Source organism: Callithrix jacchus, chromosome 17, assembly GCF_049354715.1.
Source record: "Callithrix jacchus isolate 240 chromosome 17, calJac240_pri, whole genome shotgun sequence".
NCBI classification, from domain to species: Eukaryota; Metazoa; Chordata; class Mammalia; order Primates; family Cebidae; genus Callithrix; species Callithrix jacchus.
This window is the reverse complement of record NC_133518.1, coordinates 69,649,387-69,670,339: the sequence shown is the minus strand read 5'-3', so window position 1 is coordinate 69,670,339 and position 20,953 is coordinate 69,649,387. Positions and strand designations below refer to the sequence as shown.

General features: G+C 41.8%; 1 pseudogene; it reads right to left on the bottom strand.

Annotated features, from left to right (window-relative positions):
• Positions 1-3,203: 3,203 nt before the first annotated feature.
• LOC100390577 (thyroid hormone receptor-associated protein 3 pseudogene) lies at positions 3,204-4,380 on the bottom strand (annotated as a pseudogene).
• Between the last annotated feature and the right edge of the window lie 16,573 nt (positions 4,381-20,953).

Genomic DNA, 20,953 nt, shown 5'->3' with positions numbered 1-20,953 from the left:
TTGATTAAATGTATTTAGGTATTTTATATATATATACGTACATATATATGTATATATATATATACACACACACACACACACACACATACAGATATACACACACATTATTATATATATACACGTTTTTTACATCTGCCACATCATTTATTTTATTTGCAGGATGAGCTGAAACAAATTTTAAGGGAGGTTTTCATTTTCCCCCAAACATGAATCATTCAAGTAAAACCAACTTAACTACTAGAAATGTAGCAAAGTAAGGGGAAAGCAGCACAACAGCCCAAGAGGCAAAGGCTGGGGGAAGACCTGGGTGCGATGGCATATGACATATGCATAAATGCCTTATGATTGGCCTGCTCAGGACCGCCTCCCCAGAAGGCAAGCACAAGGACCCATTTTAAGATGGTGTTTTTCCCCAAACAGCTGAGAATGCTTCAACTCAAACAGCTCAAGGTAAAAGACGAAAAAGAAAAACAAAAAAAAACCCCAAAACCAAAGAAACTCCAAAAACCCCCATGAACCACTCAGCCATAACCACTTGCCTTAATCGATCATAGGAGTTTTTCATTTTATAAATAAAGATTAATAAAAAATATTGAAAAAAAATCTTTTCTCCTCTTATGTTTATAAAGATAATAGAATTCATAGGTTTCTTAGAAAACAGATCAGACACTGCCCTCCAGTTCCCACCTTGCTGCCGGGAGGGTGAGCAGGACTAGAATGTTTGAGACACTGGAGCTGCTGCTGGAGGATGGGAAGTCCAGCCGGAAGAACTGAGGACACAGGGCTCAGACACGTGAGGTGTGGTTAGGAGCAACTCCACGTAATACACGGCTGTGCAGGAAAGGGGAACACAGGTGGTCGGATAGGCCTTCAACTCCTCCTTGACATACAAAACCGGTTTTCACAAAGATCCAAGCAGTTTGGTTCGAAACCGAGGTGCACACTTGAAAGTTTATTCACGTGCTTTCTTTTCCTCGTTTAACAATCAGTTTCCCAAATGAAATGTTTCTGATATTGCTACATATGCCTAAAAAAAGAAAAGAAAAAAAAAAAAGAAGGGCTTTTAAAAGCAGGACAGGGAAAAAGAGATCGAAAATCATCAAATGAGTCCTCTTGGCTCCAAATGAAATTAAGAACAAAACAGTTGGTTTCTAACAGGACACAAAAATCCAAGCATCACCCTCCCACCCTATTCCTGCCCCCACCCCACACACCAACAACAAATGAGAAAAACAGCTAAAGCCCAATGCGTTGTGTTCTACTCAAGAGCTGGGCCTGAACCTGGGGCTCCACAGCCAGCCTCCTCTTTCTAGTAGGGGTCAGGCCAGGGATGCCTTCCGCGGAACTACCATCTGCATGGCTGGTGGGGGGTGGGGGCAGGATTTTCAGAATCTTCTTGAGCTTCCTCTGTTTAGCGCCTCTCTAGCCATCTTCCCAGCACCTCTCTTCCCTGGGCCAGGAATCCCATCAAGAGTGGCCCCTACTCAGTTGTGGGCTGTAAACTGTCCTTCTCTTCTTGGTTCTCTGTCACATGCTTGCTGTCTTCAGTCTCCCCTTCCTCCCCACTGTACTCGTCATGGGCCCATTGGGGGCTGGTACTTGATTTCTGGAACATGAACTGGCCCCGACCCCGAGGAAAGGCTCCTCCGCCTTGGCCCGGGCTCACCCACTTGTCACTGCCTTCACCTTCACCGTCATCATTCAGGGAAGACTTCCTGCTTTGGGTGTGTACTCTGGGTTCCACTCCCCTTCCTGGTTTCTTTTTTTTTTAACTCAAGTTTTTAAGAAAATTAAATAAAATGATTTATTTATTTATATTTTTAATAATATATATATTTTAAAATTGCATTTTAGGGTTTGGGGTACATGTGAAGAACATGTAAGATTGTTGCATAGGTACACACATGGCAGTGTGGTTTGTTGCTTTCCTCCCCATCACCTATATCTGACATTTCTCCCCATGCTGTCTCTCCCCAACTCCCCACCCCCGCTGTCCCTCCCCTATTTCCCCACACAGACCCCAGTGTGTAGTGCTCCCCTCGCTGTGTTAATGTGCTCTCATTGTTCAACACCCACCTGTGAGTGAGAACATGCGGTGTTTGATTTTCTGTTCTTGTGTCAGTTTGCTGAGAACGATGGTTTCCAGGTTCATCCATGTCCCTACAAAGGACACAAACTCATCGTTTTTAATGGCTGCATAGTATTCCATGGTGTATATGTGCCACATTTTCCCTGTCAAGTCTATCATCAATGGGCATTTGGGTTGGTTCCAAGTCTTTGCTATTGTAAACAGTGCCACAATGAACATTCGTGTGCACGTGTCCTTATAATAGAACGATTTATAATCCTTTGGATATATACCCAGTAATGGGATTGCTGGGTCAAATGGAATTTCTATTTCTAGGTCCTTGAGGAAACCCCACACTGTCTTCCACAATGGTTGAACTAATTTACACTCCCACCAGCAGTGTAAAAGTGTTCCTATTTCTCCACATCCTCTCCAGCATCTGTTGTCTCCAGATTTTTTAATGATCGCCATTCTAACTGGCGTGAGATGGTATCTCAATGTAGTTTTGATTTGGACTTTCAGGAATCCGCTGATTCTCTAGATTTACCTCATTTAAGATCTCTCTGCTGGCCGGGCTCACGTCTGTAATCCCAGCACTTTGAAAGGCCGGGGTGGGTGGATCACAAGGTCAGGAGTTCAAGACCAGCCTGGCCAACATGACGAAACCCCATCTCTATCAAAAATACAAAAATTAGCTGGCACCTGTAATCCCAGCTACTCAGGAGGCTGAGGCAGGAGAATCGCTTGAACCTGGGGGAGGAGGTTGCAGTGAGCCTAGATTGCACCACTGCACTCCAGCCTGGGTGACAGAGTGAGACTCCATATTAAAAAAAAAAATCTCTTCGTGCCAGGCCCAGTGGTTCATGTCTGTAATCCCAGCACTTTGGGAGGCCGAGACAGGTGGATCATGAGGTCAGGAGATTGAGACCATCCTGGCCAACATGGTGAAACCCCATCTCTACTAAAAATACAAAAATTAGCTGGATATGGTAGGGATGTGGTGGGGCGGGGGGGCTGTAATCCTAGCTACTTGGGAGGCTGAGGCAGGAAAATCAGTTGAACCAGGAAGGTGGAGGTTGCAGTGAGCTGAGATCGCACCACTGCATTCCAGCCTTGCGACAGAGCGAGACTCCATCTAAAAAAAAAAAAAAAAAAAAAAATCTCTCTCTTTATGTTTTTTTACAACATCAATATCAAGGTGGAGATCAACAGGATCGTCTTTGTACTTTCCCTCAGCCTTGTAGCCATGTTCCTGGGGAATTTTCATTTCATCATGAGCTGAACCATGTTTTCTGAATGTACTGGGGGAAATGTCTATTCTCCTGTGTATCTCTGGGCTTTTCTTGTTTTTGGCTGCCTTCTGCTCAGTTCTTCTCTATAGGTATTTGGTAAGGCGTTCATGTACTGTCATTCCTGAGGACCCAAGTGAGGCTCTTTCACATGGTGAACAATGGTCATTATATGTTGGGCAGACGGTTCTGAGGGGCATGTGAGCTGACTGTATGTACGGGAAAATGGAATGAAACTCCTGTTCCTTTTTGTTGCTATGGACTAGATCTCGGCAAAGCTGTGTTCCTGAGCCAATAAGCCATTGGGTCGTGCGAGGTCCTCATCAAAAGAGTCCATCTGGACATTGACCTGTGCCTCTGGAGTAATGGAAAAGGAAGACTTCCTGTGGAAAAATCTCCTTTCACTCCCAGCTTGTCCTGGCTCTCAGAGGTCTTTCTTGGGGGAGGTGATGAGCTTTTCTCCGGGACTGTTTTGTAAGCAGTTACTTGGAAATTCTTCTCAGGCACAAGGCCCCTGTGCCCACCTTCGGTTCTCTTGCCCCGATCCTTCTTTTTGGATCTCTCTGGGAAAGACTCCTCCAGCTCCTCTGTTTTCCTCGGCTTTTCCTTCCCGGGAGGTGCATATACCCGGCCCTCCCATTTGCCTGACTTCTCCTCCTGCTTTGTGTTTGCAACTATGACTTTAGATGTAAATTTGGCTTCATCGTCAAACCCAGATTCCTTCCTTCCCTTAGCTTTGTCCTTATCTCGATCATCCATCTCCGCCTCGTGGAAGTCAGTGATCCTCTTCTCAAAGTCATCTCAGAGCTTATACCTTTTGGGAGACTGCCCCAAAAAGGCTTCTCAGACTCAGTTTTGGGAGCAAAAAAATCAGATTTCATTTTTCCATCACCAAAGCCTGTGTCAGAGAAGCTCTCTTTCTCTTTTTTCTTTATCGGTTTTTGTTTGTTTCTGTTCCTCATCTTTTCCATTCTCTGTCTTCGGCTCTTCTAGATAATCTCTTTGCATAGGCGGCTCCTCCTGCTGAGATGAGCCATATGTGGCGCCACGGATGGTGGACTTTTACCCACAGGGCTCTTTTTGGATGGACTAGCTGTGATGAGGGGTTGGCGGTGGGATGGGGTGATACTTAGGTCCCTTGAGAAATGCTCAGATGAGGGACACCCACTACTACAGCAAGGTCTTACTATGGTGGGGTGGCCAGTCCCAGCAGCCACAGCCGTGGGCAGCAGCTGGGGAACTTGTGTCCCTTTCATGCTCCAGTCCCTGTGCTGCTCCTTCCCTCATCCTGGCTGTTGCAGTTTGGGGATCCCTCTGCCATCCTGGCTGTTCAGTCAGACCTGGTAGTTCACGCCTAGCCCAGAACTCAGCCCTGGGAGATGGGGCCCCCTCTTCCCAGCTCAAGTCCAAGCTTCTGTAGCAACTCTTGTCTTGCTCAGGACAAGCGGAGCACACCAGCAGCTACAGCCCACAAGAGCCTTGCTTCTCAGTCCTGTTTGCACAATGCTCCCTGACACCTGTACCTCGGCCCATGCTCTGGAAGCAGTAGCCTGAGTTTCTCCAATGCCCAGGACTGGTGCCACTGGTTCTCAGGACGGAGCACGGTCTGTTAAAAGCAAGGATCAAGAATGGTGTTTTACGGTAGCTCCTCGGGTCCCAGAAAGAGTGTGAGAAGGTGTGTTCCCTCCTTGGAGTTCCTTCCCACAGTCTCCTGGCTGCTCCCAAGTCAGAATCAGGGCTTGTGAGTCAAGGAGTTTCTCCTGTGGCCTGGGTTGTGCAATGTTCAAGTGAGAAGGTAGACTGCAGGAAGACACTCACCTCCTGGACTGAGGAATTCACTGCCAGTTCCAGGCCAATCCCAGCCACAGAAGGTGCACATTTTCCTTCTCCTTCCTAGATTTTAGTGTTTCTTATCATTTTTATTTTTTCTGTTAAACTCTCACGTTCCACCTTAGATAATGAATTTAAAATGTGACTGCCTACACATTTTTTTGGTACTTCTAAGTGGATGAGGGATGTTTACAATGCCTCTAGTCAGCCATCTTAAAAAAAAAACCAAAACAACCTATACTGTTAAGATAGTCTCTTTCGGAGCTTGTCCTAAATGCAGGCAATATGGTCAAAATCGCAATAGGTGAGCAAGAGCATATGTAGTGACCTGCATATGGCACTCCAAGCTTTGGTTATTGCTGTTTCTCCTGATAGGATCTGAAAGGGGCTACATCAGACAGGAAATTCAGTTTTGATCTTTGCCTTTCACATATCTGCATTTTAATTTGAAATGTACTCTAGGGTTTCTTCAGCTGGGTGAGTGTGGATTGCCATATTTCATCCAAACGAAGACATGATCAGTTTTAAGGTACACCATTATTTTATCTATCACTATGAAGGAAAAAAGAAACCTGCCAATTAAACTATGGCAATTATAAGACACAGCACCATTTCAGAGATGTTACAATGTTATAATTCCTGGCAAGAAGGGAAAGTGCAGTGTTGAAATATGACATTTTAAGATTGCTGCCTCCCATGAAAGACAAGGCTGTTATTTCTGGGATGAGATCAAGTTCCCCTTGTACTTTTTTCGCTGGTTATCTTCTCTACGCTTGGCGTTCATGCACGGGAGAGCAAAACCTGGTTCTGTGTTAGTGCATAATTTGTGTTACATTGATCTCTATCTTGCTAATTACAAAACAAAGTTTTAAAGAAGAAAAACCAGTGATTATAGAAACCAAATCGAGAATTAGAACTAGAGTTTAACAAGAAAACGTAATTACAGGAAGTTAGAACACTCTGTCCTCCGTATCATTTAAAGATTAAGAGACTCAGCAAGAAGAAAAGGGAATTTACTGTCCTATTGATTGTGGAATTAGCCAGGAAAAGTGTTTGCGAGTCCTTTATACTCTGAAATATTCTTCAAGACTATGGAATTTGAATAAACAGATTTCACTCTTCAAGTTTAATAAACGGCACTGGGAGATGTTTTTTCCAGCTCAGTGCTAATATAACCAAGCCTGTTCTTTGTCCTTAGTAAAGAGAAGGATAGATATTACTGTTTCTATAAAACTCCAGAAGGATCTAGAAGTCACATGTAATATGCTGCATGCAATAAGGCAAAGGGGACACAGAGACTAGGATTTATTTTTCTAATCTGAACTAGTAGAGTATATGTATGTGACTTTTATTCAGATGAGACATGTAAAGAAGCCACTCTGCTCTTAGACCCAGAGCAACTGGATTTGAAAACCAGTTTTGCAACCGAGTTACTTGATAGCAGCTATAAGATTTTGGCCCTAGGGCAAGAGGTGATTTGGTTAAGGGTTATTAATTTTTTTGCCTTCACAGGATACTTGCGGTATTTTCATCCTCCTTTTCCCACACACAGTCTTCATAGTTTGGGCTACTTAGAACAGGGTTTCTTTTTTTTTTTTCTTTTTTCTTTTTTTTGAGACGAAGTCTTGCTTTGTTGCCAGGCTGGAGTACAGTGGCATGATCTCAGCTCACTGCAACCTCCGCCTTCTGAGTTCAAGCGATTCTCCTGCCTCAGCCTCCCGAGGAGCTAGGACTACAGGCGCATGCCACCATGTTCAGTTAATTTTTGTATTTTTGGTAGAGACGTGGCTTCACCATGTTGGCCAGGATGGTCTTGATCTCTTGACCTCATGATTTGCCTGCCTTGGCCTCCCAAAGTGTTGGGATTGTAGGCATGAGCCACCGCGCCTAGTTAGAACACTGGTTCTTAACCTGGACTGCATGTTAGAATTACCAGGGGAACTTAAAAAATATAGCAAAAATAAGCATGCGTATATCTTATTCCAGCCCAATTAATTCAGAGACCCTGGAGTAGGTCCCAAACATTAAGGGTTTTTTTTTTCTCTTGAGCTCCAGGACAAAGCTATAATCCTTGCTCTTGGGCTTTCGCAGATGTCAGGATGGAAACTTGAATTTCGTCCACATAAGTAACAGACCTTCCCAGAAGAGGAGGCTGAAATCTTTGGACCGAAATAACTTTATCTTAAAGTCAGGTTTCCCAGAGGCAAGACTCGCTGAGATCAGAGTTCATGTGTAGGTGATTTCATTTAGAAAGTGCCCCCAGGAGAAGCCTGTAAGAGAGTAAGCAGGACAGGGAGGGGGGTGTAGTAGCTGGTTTTTAAAGGTGGCTGCCTCCCATTTCTTTCTTCCATGTTTGCACGAATCACTCCACTTACCAGGGAGGGGTCAGTTTCCTTTCCCATCAGAGCTGCTCTTAAACTCACCTTGACCCATAGACACAGTAGAAATGATGCTGGCCTAATTCCAGGCCTGTCTTCTAAGGTGCCTGGCAGTGTCTGCTTGTCCCTAGCAGTAGCCAGTTGCCATGTAAGTAACCCAACCACCTGAGGTCACCAAGCTATGAAGTTTGAGTTAGCACTATGGGAAGGTCACACGGAAGAGAGAACTGAGGAATCCAGCTGGCAGTGAAAATGAAAGCTCCAGACATATGACACCAGTGCAGCCAGTCCATCCAGCCCCTGCAGTCATTCCAGCCATCCCAACTGAGGTCCCAAACATCATAGAGACAATCAATCCCTGCCATGCCTTGTTTGAATTCCCTACCAAAAAAAGCATGAGCAAATACAATGATTGCAGTTTTAAACTTAGGAATAGTTTGCTATGAAGCAATAGAAAATTGAAATTTGGGGTAGTTTCTCAGTGAAAGAAGACTAATGTTTGGGAGGCTTATTGTGCATCAATAGATACTGGAAATAGGAAGAAACCCTCCCGCATGGATAAAATTTCAAGCAAAATCCTCTGGAGGTTATCTCCAGCTTGATCCCATTGGGGAAATCTGAATTATGTCTCAGGATTATCCTGATATTAGGCTTTCATATTCCTAGTTATCGGATCGGGGCTACTGTGTGGTCGGAAACAGTGGCATAAACTCCTAGGCTCTTCCTGCTTTCTAGGGAGCATGGCGGAGTCAATCGTCCCTCAAAGGACACCTGCCCTGTGACAGGTGCCACATCCTCGTATCAGAGCATGTGGTACTAACTCTTCTGATATTATTTTTCATTGTTTAACAGAATATGCAACCCAAGCAAGAAAAAAAAAATACACCAGAAAAGTGAAAAAGAAAAAAAAAATACAAGTATCTTAGGAATAAGGTTCAAATTCGATCAATAAAAGAGAATGAAGACTTTATTTAACAATAAAAATTTATGGGAGGAACCTTTGTAGATAGGGGAACAGGTAGGTGCAGTTTCTTTTTGCAAGATAGGAAAAATAAGCCACAAAAAATATTGCAGGTAGAATATGCTTGCGTAGCAAAGCAGAGGAAAGCAGCTTTGTGACAACGCTGAACATTTCCTGCTGTTCAGAGAAGCATGAAGTGGGAAGATGCTCAATTGTTGGCAGATGTGTCTGACAGTAGTGTTGGCACACCTAACTTCATAATTTCTGACCTAATTGAAGAAATGCCTATGGTCTTTTTGCTGGGTTTAATTATAGCATAAATATAATCTATTTATTTAAAAAGAAAAAACTGGTTAGAATTCCATTATTGTCTCTGTGGAGAGAATTAATTTTCAGCGAAGTGTTTTAGAGAGTCTGTGCTGGCAGTTCTGGGAGGAAGATCTCATTTTCTAAATGCAAATTTTGGCTCCTCCATGTTCTTCCTTCTACTTCAACACTTAGAAAACTACCAGAAACAGTTTTTTTTTTTTTTTTAAATTCATAAAGCAGTAAGTTTTGTGATATTCTTTCCTAGGTACAGCTTACATTAGAACAGAAAATAATTTCTCACGAGGTATGTGGTTTTACACTTGCAGATGTTCGGAATGGAACAGCTTTATGTGCTCATTCATTAAGGGCTGATCTATTCTACTTGCTGATACACACACACACACACACACACACACACAATTTGGACGTCTGCTGTGCACTACAAGCACTGCAGGGTAAGGTGACAGCTTTTGGCAGTGCCAAAAAAGCTTAACTGCTGAGGTTAAGCTAGGAGCTCTAGGTAAATGTTGCCTCAAAACGGCTGCCGGCACCCACACCAAATTAGCCAAGGATCAGTTACCCTCAGATGGCTGCCACAGAGATATATCACCACTGAAGCTGCTGGGAGAAAAACCTCTGCTCAAACCAGGCTTCTGATGATACAAAGGAACAGAATACACATCTATCTCCTAGGTCATTGTTTCCCATCCTCAGTTTTCACCCTGCAGGACACAGGCAGTTTCAGCTGGCCCCAAGTTAGCCACCCTTCCAGCACCTGGCATCATTTCCTCCATTCAGATACCTTATCTGGAAATAGTGAAAGTTTAATAGGAGACAATCAGACCCCAGGGATTTCCAAATGTTACCTGATGGAGAGAGGTCTTGTGGGGTCACAGACACAATCACTGCTTCCCTCAGACCTGTGATTGCTCACTGCTGGGGATGATTGGGATTTGCAAGTTGATTAAAGCCAGAGATTTAGTGTGAGAAATAGAATTTCTCAGATAATTGCTGGAGACTGGCCAATGCCTTTGTTGCACTGAGCTCCACATGGCACATGATATGCTCTCGAACTTAAGCAAATCCATGGAAGGGATTTCAAGGAGGAAGCTTTAGGACTGTCTTCCGACATGCAGAATAAGAGGGGAGAGGATGGGATGCTTTCTTGGGACTGGGGGCTGAAGAAAACAAAATCAAGGCAAAGATTTCCTTCTGGAAACAATTTTGAAGAGCAGTCTATTTCTTTCTCCAGCTGAGTATTTTCTTTCGTAATTTCATAGTTATCTCCACGTAAATATTCATGTCTTTCCTGGTTTTTCCTGTGCAAGAACATGTCTGTCTCTTACTGTAGACCAGACCTGATCAAAACAGTACCCCAGAAAAGCTATTAGAGCTTCTGCTTCCAAACCAAGACCCAAAACAGCTTTGTGTAGTGTCAAAGTTGAAAATGTTAAGTGATATGCTTAAAAGATCTTTAACAAAATTATACCACCCAAGATTGCTGAGAGGACCTGGAAACGTGTACTCCCTTACTCTATGAACTCTCCGAGGAAGCATTTTGGCAGCATTGACCAATGGCCTTAAAAATGTTCATGTCTTATGACCCAACACTTCATCCAGGACTTAATCAAGGACTTAGTCTTTAGGAAAGAATCAATGGTGTGAACAAAGGTTTAGATTGTTTCACGTTTGCGGTGCCTGTCTAGCAAGAGTTTGGCAACAGGGTTCAGCTTTGGCAGGCTAGAGTAGCGTATATCCAGTAACAATAAAGGTGGAAATGCTAAGAGTGATTATCTTCACGTGGTGCAATTACAATTTTATTTTGTTTATCTGTATTTTCTAATTTTTCTTCAGTGTAACTTATTTAAACATATTTTCAAAAACTCCCTTTGAACTGTACAGTTTTGTTGCAGAAATCTGTCTACTGACATGAAAAAATGCTCACAAGAACAATTAATGTAAATAAAATGGCGTTAAATGATATATAGTATGATTCCACTTTCTGAAAAAGAGAAATCAATGTATTCTCTCTCTTTGTGTCTCTCTCTGTCTCTCTGTCACACACATCTGGAAGTGCACACACCAACCTATTTCAGTGTCTCTCTGTTGATGGAGAGATAATGGTAACTTAATGTTCTCTCTTTGCTTGTTTGTATAATTTATAACTTTTCTTTGGTGAACATGTAGTATCTGTACAATTGAGAAAAATAGAGTATAAGTTTACATGCAATAGACAGGAGGCCTTATGTGTGTGCAGATGCTTTGGACTAAGATATAAGATTTTTTTACTTTACAAGGGTGAGAAAGTACTACACATTCAGTAGAAACCTTACCATTCTGATTTTTACTTCCAGTAGAGTATTCAATAAATTACATGTGATATTCAACACTTTATTATAAAACATGCTTTGTGTTAAGTAATTTGGTATAGATGTGGGCAAATGTAAGTGTTCTGAGCATTGTAAGGTAGGCTTGGCTAAGCAATGACATTCAGTAGGTTAGGTGTACAGTATTAAATGCATCTTTGACTTAAAGATGTTTTCGCCTTAGTATGGGTGAGGATGTAACCCCACTGTTAAGTCAAGAAACGTCTACACTGAAAGAGAAAAATAGAATGGTTGTATGGTTACTTGAAGTACATTCTATTGAATGTGTATATCACTTTCTTCCCATGGTAATATAAAAAAACCATAGGTTGAACTATCCCTGGGGACCATCTGCATATGAAGGGCAGTGTTAGCTGGCTCTGTTCTCTGCCCCCTACCTGCTTCTGCTTACTATATGCTGATGTAAGCTTGGGTCTTCCTTCTTGGCTTAGGGAAAATGGAACATCCTGTTAGCTGAGAGGTGGTCTGGTGCAGAGGCCTCTGAGAGCCTACTAGGTAGCTGGCTACTCAGTTGTTTTGGGGTAATATGTGCATTTGATACTTAGAAACAGGTATAGGAAGGGGAGGGGGCTTTATCACCTGCCATTTCTAAAAATTACACCCAGTGTCTCATTCTCACTGGCCTCTATCTAGCCCAGGCCACCGGTCCCGGGGGTGGCCTCTGATTTTTCTCCCACCTGGGATACGCAGATGGGAAATGGCATGAACAGGAAGCGAATCTGTTAGAACCAGAAAGCTTTCCCCAGGCTCTCTCAAAACGTGCTACACTGAACGTCGCTTCCCTCAGCCATTGATTCCCCTAGAGAAATCTGTGCAGGAGGGAAAGAGGAAGAAGGAATGACAGCAGAGGTTCTCTAAGCTGGGATTTGCCAAGCAGTGCTGCAGAGTGGTTAGAAGCAGGCCCTGGTGGTATAAGGTACCGCTGGGCAGGCAAGCCTCTACCGCACACCAGCTGTGTGACCTTGTACAAACATTTAAGCCTCTGGGTCTTGGCTTCCTCAGACCATAATGTGGTGATGATAAAATTAGGTAATATGTATACACAGCACTTTGAACAGAACCTGACACTTGGTTTGGGCTCAGTAAATGAACTGCCACTTACGTAAATGTTACCCTATTGTTGTTCCATATGTCCTTATTTATTATTTTAATAAGTTTTTGAATAGGTCATACTTATACAGAGTATAAATTCAAAATACAATGAAAAATACACAGTGATGTGGAAGATAAAATTATGCCTCCCTTCCAAAGATGTCCACATTCTAATCTCTGAATCCTGTGAATCTGTTTCATGGCGAAAAAAAAAAAAAAAAATACTTTCACATGTAATTAAGGTTGTGAACTTTAAGATAGGGAGAATATCTGTGATTATGTAGGTGGGCCCAATCTAATCAAACGAGCCCTTTAAAACAGGAATTACTAAGGCTGGAGTCCAAGAGCTGTAGCAGCAGAGGGAGGCAGAGAGATTCCAAGTGTGAGTGAGATTTGACCAGCTATCACTGGGGAGACCGTGTGAAATGCAGATGGCCTCAAAGACTGACCAACGGCCAGCAAGGAAACAGGGACTTCAGTCCTTCAACCACAAGCAACTGAATTCTGCCAGCAGCCCAAATGAGTTGAAAGCAGATCCTTCCCCAGAGCCTCTAGCAAGAAGTGCAACACTGCCGGTGCCTTGATTTTAGCCTGATGAAACCCAGGCCAGAGACCATCAGTCTAGCCAACTCAGAGTTCTGACTGTGAGATGAGACATCTGCTGATGTAAGCTGTGAAGTGTTTCATAACCAATGGAAAATGAAACACATGAAAAGTAAATTTCGCTCCCATCCTTGTACCCCAGCCTCACGTTTCCCTTTCCTGGAGAAGTGTGTCTAGAAGGAAAAAAACAAGAAGGAAGGAAATAGGTCTATTTTGGGGGGGTGTTTGAAGTAGAGGTTTTATTAGGGAAGAAAAACTAGTAGGAAGAATATTTCTTGGATTTTGGATTTTTTTCTTTTTAGGGAAAACTGGAATGCTGTATTGTGCCAAGTGTAATACTGTCCATGTGAAAATGTTTAATAAAACTAGGAACATTTATGACCTTCTTAATTAACATTTAAAAACAGGAAAAAAACCACAGCTATGTGGAAGGTGTGTATAAAGAACACAATGGGGAACTTAAGAGATTTGTCTATATCAAAAAGGAAAGCTCCTATGTGAAAATTTAAATGTTTTTTCTTTAGAGCCATGAAGAAGCTTCTGAAGAGTTCAGTCACATCCCTCCTGGAAGCCAAAACCTTTAAGATTATAGGAGGAGAGAGTAGAAGGGAGAAAAGGAAGAGTCCATTAGTCAATTTAAAGAAGAGAATTACGTGAACAGAAAGGGCTTGTGAATATTCTAAACAGAATCTGACTTTGTATAATTTCAAGCAGATCTGGACAAGGTAGACAGAAGGCAGTCATTTAGACAGATTGGGGTCATTTTGCATATCCTCACATCTACTAAGAGTTAAACCAACAGTGTGTGGCCTTTTCTCTTATTGTAATTGGAATGTTGACAGTCTATCAGCTGATATTTGTATCTTAAACCTGGGGGTGTGTTTTTTTTTAATTTTTTTTGGTGTTGGGCAGAGAGGAGCAGAAAGTTCAGGAAAGAAATGCAATAAATCATCCAATGGTTGTGCTGGCATGTTATTTAGAAGAAGGACTGAACGTACCACAAACCACAGGATACTGAAAACTGACCTGCGTGTTGAAAACTCCATGCATTTTACTTGATCCAACTGATTTACAACTGAGAAATCAATTTTTTTAATGTCTCATGAATATTTGGAGGAAATGAAGTATATTGATTACTTGATGAATATTAGCCCTAGTGGGAACACTGTAACCATCCCTGTAACATACAGATGATGGAAATAATCACTGTTCAAGTCACATTGCAAATAAGGCAAAAGGCAACTTCCTCATGACAAAAATATCAAAATAGAAAATGGTACTGTCAGTCGTTTTTATTTTTAAACAGAAAACAAAATAAAACATTCTATTGCTTTGCTATAATTTTCTCAAGAGATTTCTTCCTGAGAAAAATAAGATGTAACTCACAGACTTTTATTTCCATGTAATCAGTGTATCACAATGTATGAGATTACCCAGGAGACTTGGACATCCCCAAACTCAAAGTTACAGTTACATTTATATCCAAGAAAGGCCAGAAACAATTTCCTCTCAAGTCTTCCCATCTGTTAACATACACCACAGAGCACCAGGACTGATGCACCCTTGTGGCCCCTAACCCTAAAAAAAATTTCTGGTAGCTGAGTGAATGCTTTTGATAGTCAGGGTTCCTTGAGTCTCTGCTCTTGGCTGGAAAGAAAGCTGTCTTAGCTAACGTGTTTTTGTTTTTTGATCCACCTTACAATGCCTTCAAGGTTAGCAAAGGGAGCTTGGTTTAATTTGCTTTGGCAGAGGAATTAGGACAAGTGGGACCTATCATAGGTAAAAGGAAGAGGCAGTTGGAGGGTGTTCTTGTAATGCCAATGTTGAGGGCAACATACCTTGGGCTTTCAGTCAAGGTTTCTCACAGCCTTCTTTGATCTGCCTCAGGTCCTCTTTACACCGACTTTAACGGTTGCATAATATTCCATTGTGTATTTTAACGACACATCTAGTTAAAATAGCCTGGAAGAGGGCCGGGCGTGGTGGCTCACACCTGTAATTCCAGCACTTTGGGAGGCTGAGGTGGGTGGATCATGAGGTCACGAGATCAAGACCATCCCAGTCAACATGGTGAAACCCTGTCTCTACCAAAAATACAAAAAATTAGCTAGGTGTGGTGGCGCGTGCCTGTAATCCCAGCTACTTGGGAGGCTGAGGCAGGAGAATTGCTTGAACTCAGGAGGCAGAGGTTGCGGTGAGCTGAGATCGCGCCATTGCACTCCAGCCTGGGTAACAAGAGTGAAACTCCGTCTCAAAAAAAAAAAAGCCCCAGAAGAAACTGGAATCCTAATTATGTGAATTAAATCAAGAACATGTTTATTTGTTAAGATCATGCATTTTCAAAAGACAAAACATGAACACTTATGTAGTTGTCCTAATCAATTTGCTAAGAGATCTCTACATTCAGCCCTGTGGCTCAAACTACACACACCTGTTTGCCAACTAGACTATTGCTGGTTAAACTGGTTAGTTGCTTTTTGTTATTATGAGAAATATGGGATCAGATGCTATGGTTCTGACTGAAACTTGATGTTTTAGAAAATGGATGTACATTTATCTTTAAATTTCAGAGTCACATTGACTGTTGATAACACACACTGTTATTTTTCTTTTTCTACCAACCTAGAAGGAAAAGTGTTTAAATACTTTTGTCAAAAGATTGACAAGAAGTTCCTCCTTCTTGTTTCATTTATAAAGCTGCCGTTTTGTATCTCATTATCTTTTAAAGAAGGTGTAAAAAATGTGGAGCACTACTCTTGACTGTGGGAAGCAGTGATCGTGATTTTGGCAGGAATTTGTGACTATTTTACAGAATTTGAATTAGCTCCACTTCTGTGATGACCCATCTGATAAACTTTGGGCTTTTCCATTTCAACTTTCTTGGACTGATAATAGTTCTCAACATATTTCTCCACTTACCTGTCTTGTCTTCCTAATGGAATAAGGTGGGTGGCTTGCTGCTGAGCTTCGATACTGGGATGTACTGTGCCTGGTGGGAGCGAATCAGGGGCAAAGGTGGGGAGCTGATGACAGTGAGAATTGCTGTGGGCAGCAGTATGAGCTGCCGTGTGTTCTCATTAATAGACCACTCATCACTTAGGTCTCAGCTTTCAAGCCACTTCCTCAAGGAGGCTTTTTCTTTCTTTCCTAAATTTTATTTTTAGAATGTTTAACAATTAATATATAATAGTTGTACATATTTTGGGGTGTATATATTATTTTCATATTTGTATACAGTGTGCCATGATCACACCAGGGTAACTGGGATATCCATCACCTCCAATATTGATCTTTTTGTTTGTTTTGGGAACAATACGGTTCTTCTTTTCTAGTTATTTTGAAATATACCATAAATTGTTGTTACTAGAGAACAATTGTACTATTGAATATTAGAACTTATTTCTTCTATCTAACAATATTTTTGTACGCCTCAACCAATTTCTCCTCATTTCTCTCCCTTCTCTTCTCAGTCTCTCATAACCACCATTCTATTCTCTATCTCCAAGATTCATTTTTTAACCCCTACATATGAGTAAGAACATGCAATACTTGTCTTCCTGTGCCTGGCTTATTTAGCTTCACTTAATGACCTCCAGTTCCATTCATGTTGCTGCAGATGACAGAATTTCATTCTTTTTTTGGCTGCATAATATTCCATTGTGTATATATACCACATTTTCTATATTCATTCATTTGTTGGACACCTAGGTGGACTCCACATCTTGGCTATTGTGAATAATGCTGCACTAACATGGGAATGCAGACATCTCTTTGATAGACTGATTAAGGAAGCCTTTTCTAACTGTCCCAAATTAAATGTCTGTTCTATAATCCACAGCTCCCTCCACCTCCTCTTTTGTGATGCTCATCAAATTTCCAAGTACTTATCTATCTTTCCTCATAAACTATATGCTTCATGAGGGGCAGAAATTGTGTCTATCTTGTTTACATCTACATCTCTAGCAGAAACCCAAAACCTTACCACTCAGTCACAACTATATGTGCATCATTCTTTCTTTTTTGATTATATCACTTGCATTGTAGACAGCGCCCATTTTTGCATTGTATAATGCCATCTTTGTGGCCTGGCTTTGAGAAAATTTCCCACTATACTCCTAGGCGTCCCTATCAGAATTTTTCCAGGTTTCCTTGTTGGTAAACTCATTTGCTAATGAAAATGCAAATCTCACATTTTATGTGAAGGATTTCTCTAAGACTACATGGGTGCTTGTTTATTTGACCATTCTGTCTTGTATGTACACCTGCTGTACAAATGCTTGCTCAATACTTGCTGAGATTAGAAATCAGTAGTAGAGGAAGTAGTTATATGGGCTCAGGAGTCTACATTTGAAAAAGCACATTCGACCTCCCACATTTGGATCTTTACAGAATGTAATGCCAGACAGGTTCTTCTTTGCCCATTGCATAGATAAGGCTAATTCCCTGAGACAACAGGATTGCAGTAGAGAAAGAATTTAATAATCACATAGCCAGTCAAGTTGAAGGATGGGAGTTATTAATCAAATCAGCCTCCCTGAGAATTCAAAGGCTAGAGGTCTCCAAGGATAATTTAGTGGGCAGGAGGGTAGAGAATGTGTAATGCTGACTAGTTGGGTTGGGAACGAAATCACAGGAGGTTGAAACTGCCTTTTTGAGTCACTTCCTGGGTAGGAGTCACAAGACCAATTGAACCTGTTTCTTAGTATGTGTTGCCGGTCTAGATGGTGCCAGCTAGTCTACCAAAATGCAAACTTTGCAAGACACCTCAAACACCAGTTCAAGGTTTTACAATAGTGATGTCATCTATAGTAGCAATTGGGGAGGTTACAAATCTTGTGGTCTCTGGCCACATGACTCCTGAGCCATAATTCTAACTTGCAGCCAATTTATTAGTTTTACAAAGAGAGTTTCAGTCCCTGAATAAACAAGGGATTTATTTTGGGAAGGGGCTTTTATAATCTTCATTTTAAAGTTCAACTATAAATTGAATTTCTCTTATAGTTAGCTTGGCCTATGCCCAAGAATGAGCAAAGACAGTTAGCTTTGTTTTTTTGCAAAGGCAGCTTCAAAAAGGGTTTTAGATTCATGATAAGAATATTTCTATTTTTAATATGTTTTCTCCTGGAATCAACATTTGTGGCTTATAGTAGAATAACTTGGGGAACTTCAGTATATTCCTCTTTGAGGCTGAAAGTAAATTAAAAAAAATAACCTGGAACTCAGATGGTCTGCAGATATGGCTAATTGCTTAAAAAGCCTCAGGATTCCTCTCCCTCTTCCCCCTATTGAGGTTAAGTGCCTTCTTTTCTGGGGACAAGGAGGATCTTTACTATCTGCTAGGCATTTGTGTATTATAGTCCTCTGATTCCTGTCCTAGATCTTTATGAATAACACAGGTGCCTTCGGCAACTGTATTTCATAATTTCTACTGGTAAATTTTGGGGGAGTAAAGGTAAGAGTTAGCTTGGGTGGGAAGTAATTATACTTATCCATCTTTATGCCCAATTTTTATCTTCTAAAGGGGTGAAGAGAGAATGAAGGCCTTCGGATGGTTATAATAATAAATGTGTGGGTGCTCTTGGAGAGAGAAGCTATACAAACGGACATGAGCTGCCCTCCCCTCCCTGTGTATAAGGACTGGAAGAAAACTGGAGAAAAACAATTTTAGGAGCTTAAAGGGACTTTGTTCAGTATTTGCATTTCCCAAGATTTCGGGTAATCTGAGTGGATTTCATTCAGACATTAAGTAATGAAATGCAGAGCTAATTTTAGAAGTTATTATTCATCCATCAATTAGGTCAGGAAGTTATTTAATATCCCCCAAAAAACAATTTTCTGGGCTTCTGTTTCAGTCACTTTGCTATGATGAGAAGGCAGGAGGAAACTTCACCTTGGAATGGGGTCATGATGCACAGTGAGCTTCATCTGCGTCGTGAGGAAAGCATGTGGCTGTGGCTGCTTCAGCAAGTAATGAGGGAACACAAGTGACTCTGAGATTTTTATTTTCTTCCTCTGCTATGTTATTTGGCTTTTTCGTTAGAGTCTATCAATTTGTTGCAGATATGATTTTTATGCCCAAACTGTTTTTATTTTTATCTCTAGGGACCAGATGACCCTCATCTTCCAGTGATGGATTGTATTGCTATTTGTGATAGATTGTGTTACTGTGGAAAATATTGTCTTTCTCTGAAGTGCCCTCCTGTGGTGTCTGCTCTGCTGGAGGGTTATATATCCCCACCCTGCTCCACTCAGGTATGGCCACGTGACTTGCTTTGTCCAAAGACGTATCAGCAAAAGTGATGTATGAGACTTGTGAACAGAAAATCTAAGGGTTCCTCTGTGATTTTACAATAGCTCTTTCTTTCCGCTACAAACCAGCCAGGTCACAAACAGTCAGCTCCACCATAGGAGCCTCAGGGTGAAGCTGACCTGGAGAAGCCCTATAGCTGATCTGTGAGGGACCAGACTTGGGGTCATTTGTTACTGCAGCATAACAGCTTAACCTGACTGATGTAGTGAAAATATTTGGCCCCATTTAGTGAAAATAATTTTTGCCCTTCTACCTCTTTGTCTAATTTCTTTTCCTGGAAATAAAATTATCATATTCAAGGACACTTTACCAGGCCGGTGTGCTGGCTTAGAAATAAACTGTGTAGTCACTCACTGAAAAAAACGAGTCTCCTACATCATAATACAGGCCAGTTCATTTCTAGAAAAGCAGAGACTGGTTGCTCCACAAGGGCTGGGATCACACTGGCCTTTCTTGTTGCTGTATCTCTGGTGCTTGGCAAAGTGCTCTGCCCATAATGCTCAGTAATTATTGGTTGAATGAATACTAATAACTGAATATAGAAGAAATCAGGTGTCTCCCTTCTCATGGGTCAGACAAGACCCTAGGTGGTATTTTGTATTTAAACAATTACTTTCATGTTTAGAATTATACAAGCAAGTTAAGTCAAATAAGGAACTAAGAGGCAAAAGTGGGTCTAAGGAAGTCGACGAGGGTCACACCAAGTGTCACAGCCCCAAATGTGACTCAGACCTACGCAGAAAGCATGAATGAGACTGGATCACTGCAGCGCAAAAATATACACGCTCTCCTTTCTCTTGAAACTTGGTTCTCTTACTCTAAATTTCATTGTCTTTTGATAGGGATGTGTGAGAGAAATACAAAAGCAGGAATATAATGACAATCAGTTCCTCATGTTCAGCCTTGGCTTCTAGGGGACAAAAGTGGTGACCTGAGCAGCACACATTCTATCAAAAGGAGTGAGGGGTTTCTCAGCTTCTGTTGAGTGCTGCTACGTCGCGCTGTGGGACATGGGCCCAGTGTTCCCAGAGCATCCACATTTTCAGGAGAATCTTGTAATCTGGATTTTGCTTTTGAATTGCCAGTGTTTAAACGCTGGCAACAAAAAAAGGGATATTAAGGTTGATGTAGGTTAATGGAATGCAGCCCAATAAAATACTTTGCAGGGCAGATTTCGTCCATGAACTTCCAGTTGCAACTTCTAACCTTGGCCAGTTTGTACAAGGATGCCTTACGAGGTAAAAGCTCTAGACTTCAATACTAAATTTGCATGGCGTGTATGTGGTTTTTAGAAGACACCTGGAGGAGAAGCTGTTTTGAAAGTCCCCAGCTAAATTGGGGTTCCAGTACCAGAGTGGCTCATGGCTCTGCCCAGGGGGAGGTGCCTATGGGTGTTTCCAGTGTGCCTCTCTCAGTGTACTATACTTCTTTATGTGGCCGACGGCCTGATGCCTAGTGGTTCGACCTGTGACCAGGGAGTCTCACACATGGGAAGCTTCTTTATACTGGCAGGCATCCTTGTGGCTCTTATCTGACCCATGTCCAGTTTATGCCTGCCTGACCATCACTCTGGCCCTGGATGCCTCATTCTTTCCAGTGTCCCAGGGAAAATCTGGCTTGGGGAAGCCCCTGGTTCTTCAGATGGAATGTGCAAATTCAACACATCAACTAAGAGGAAACAAGTTTAAAGATTTTTACTTACAGATCCTGAGCAAGGAGGACATCA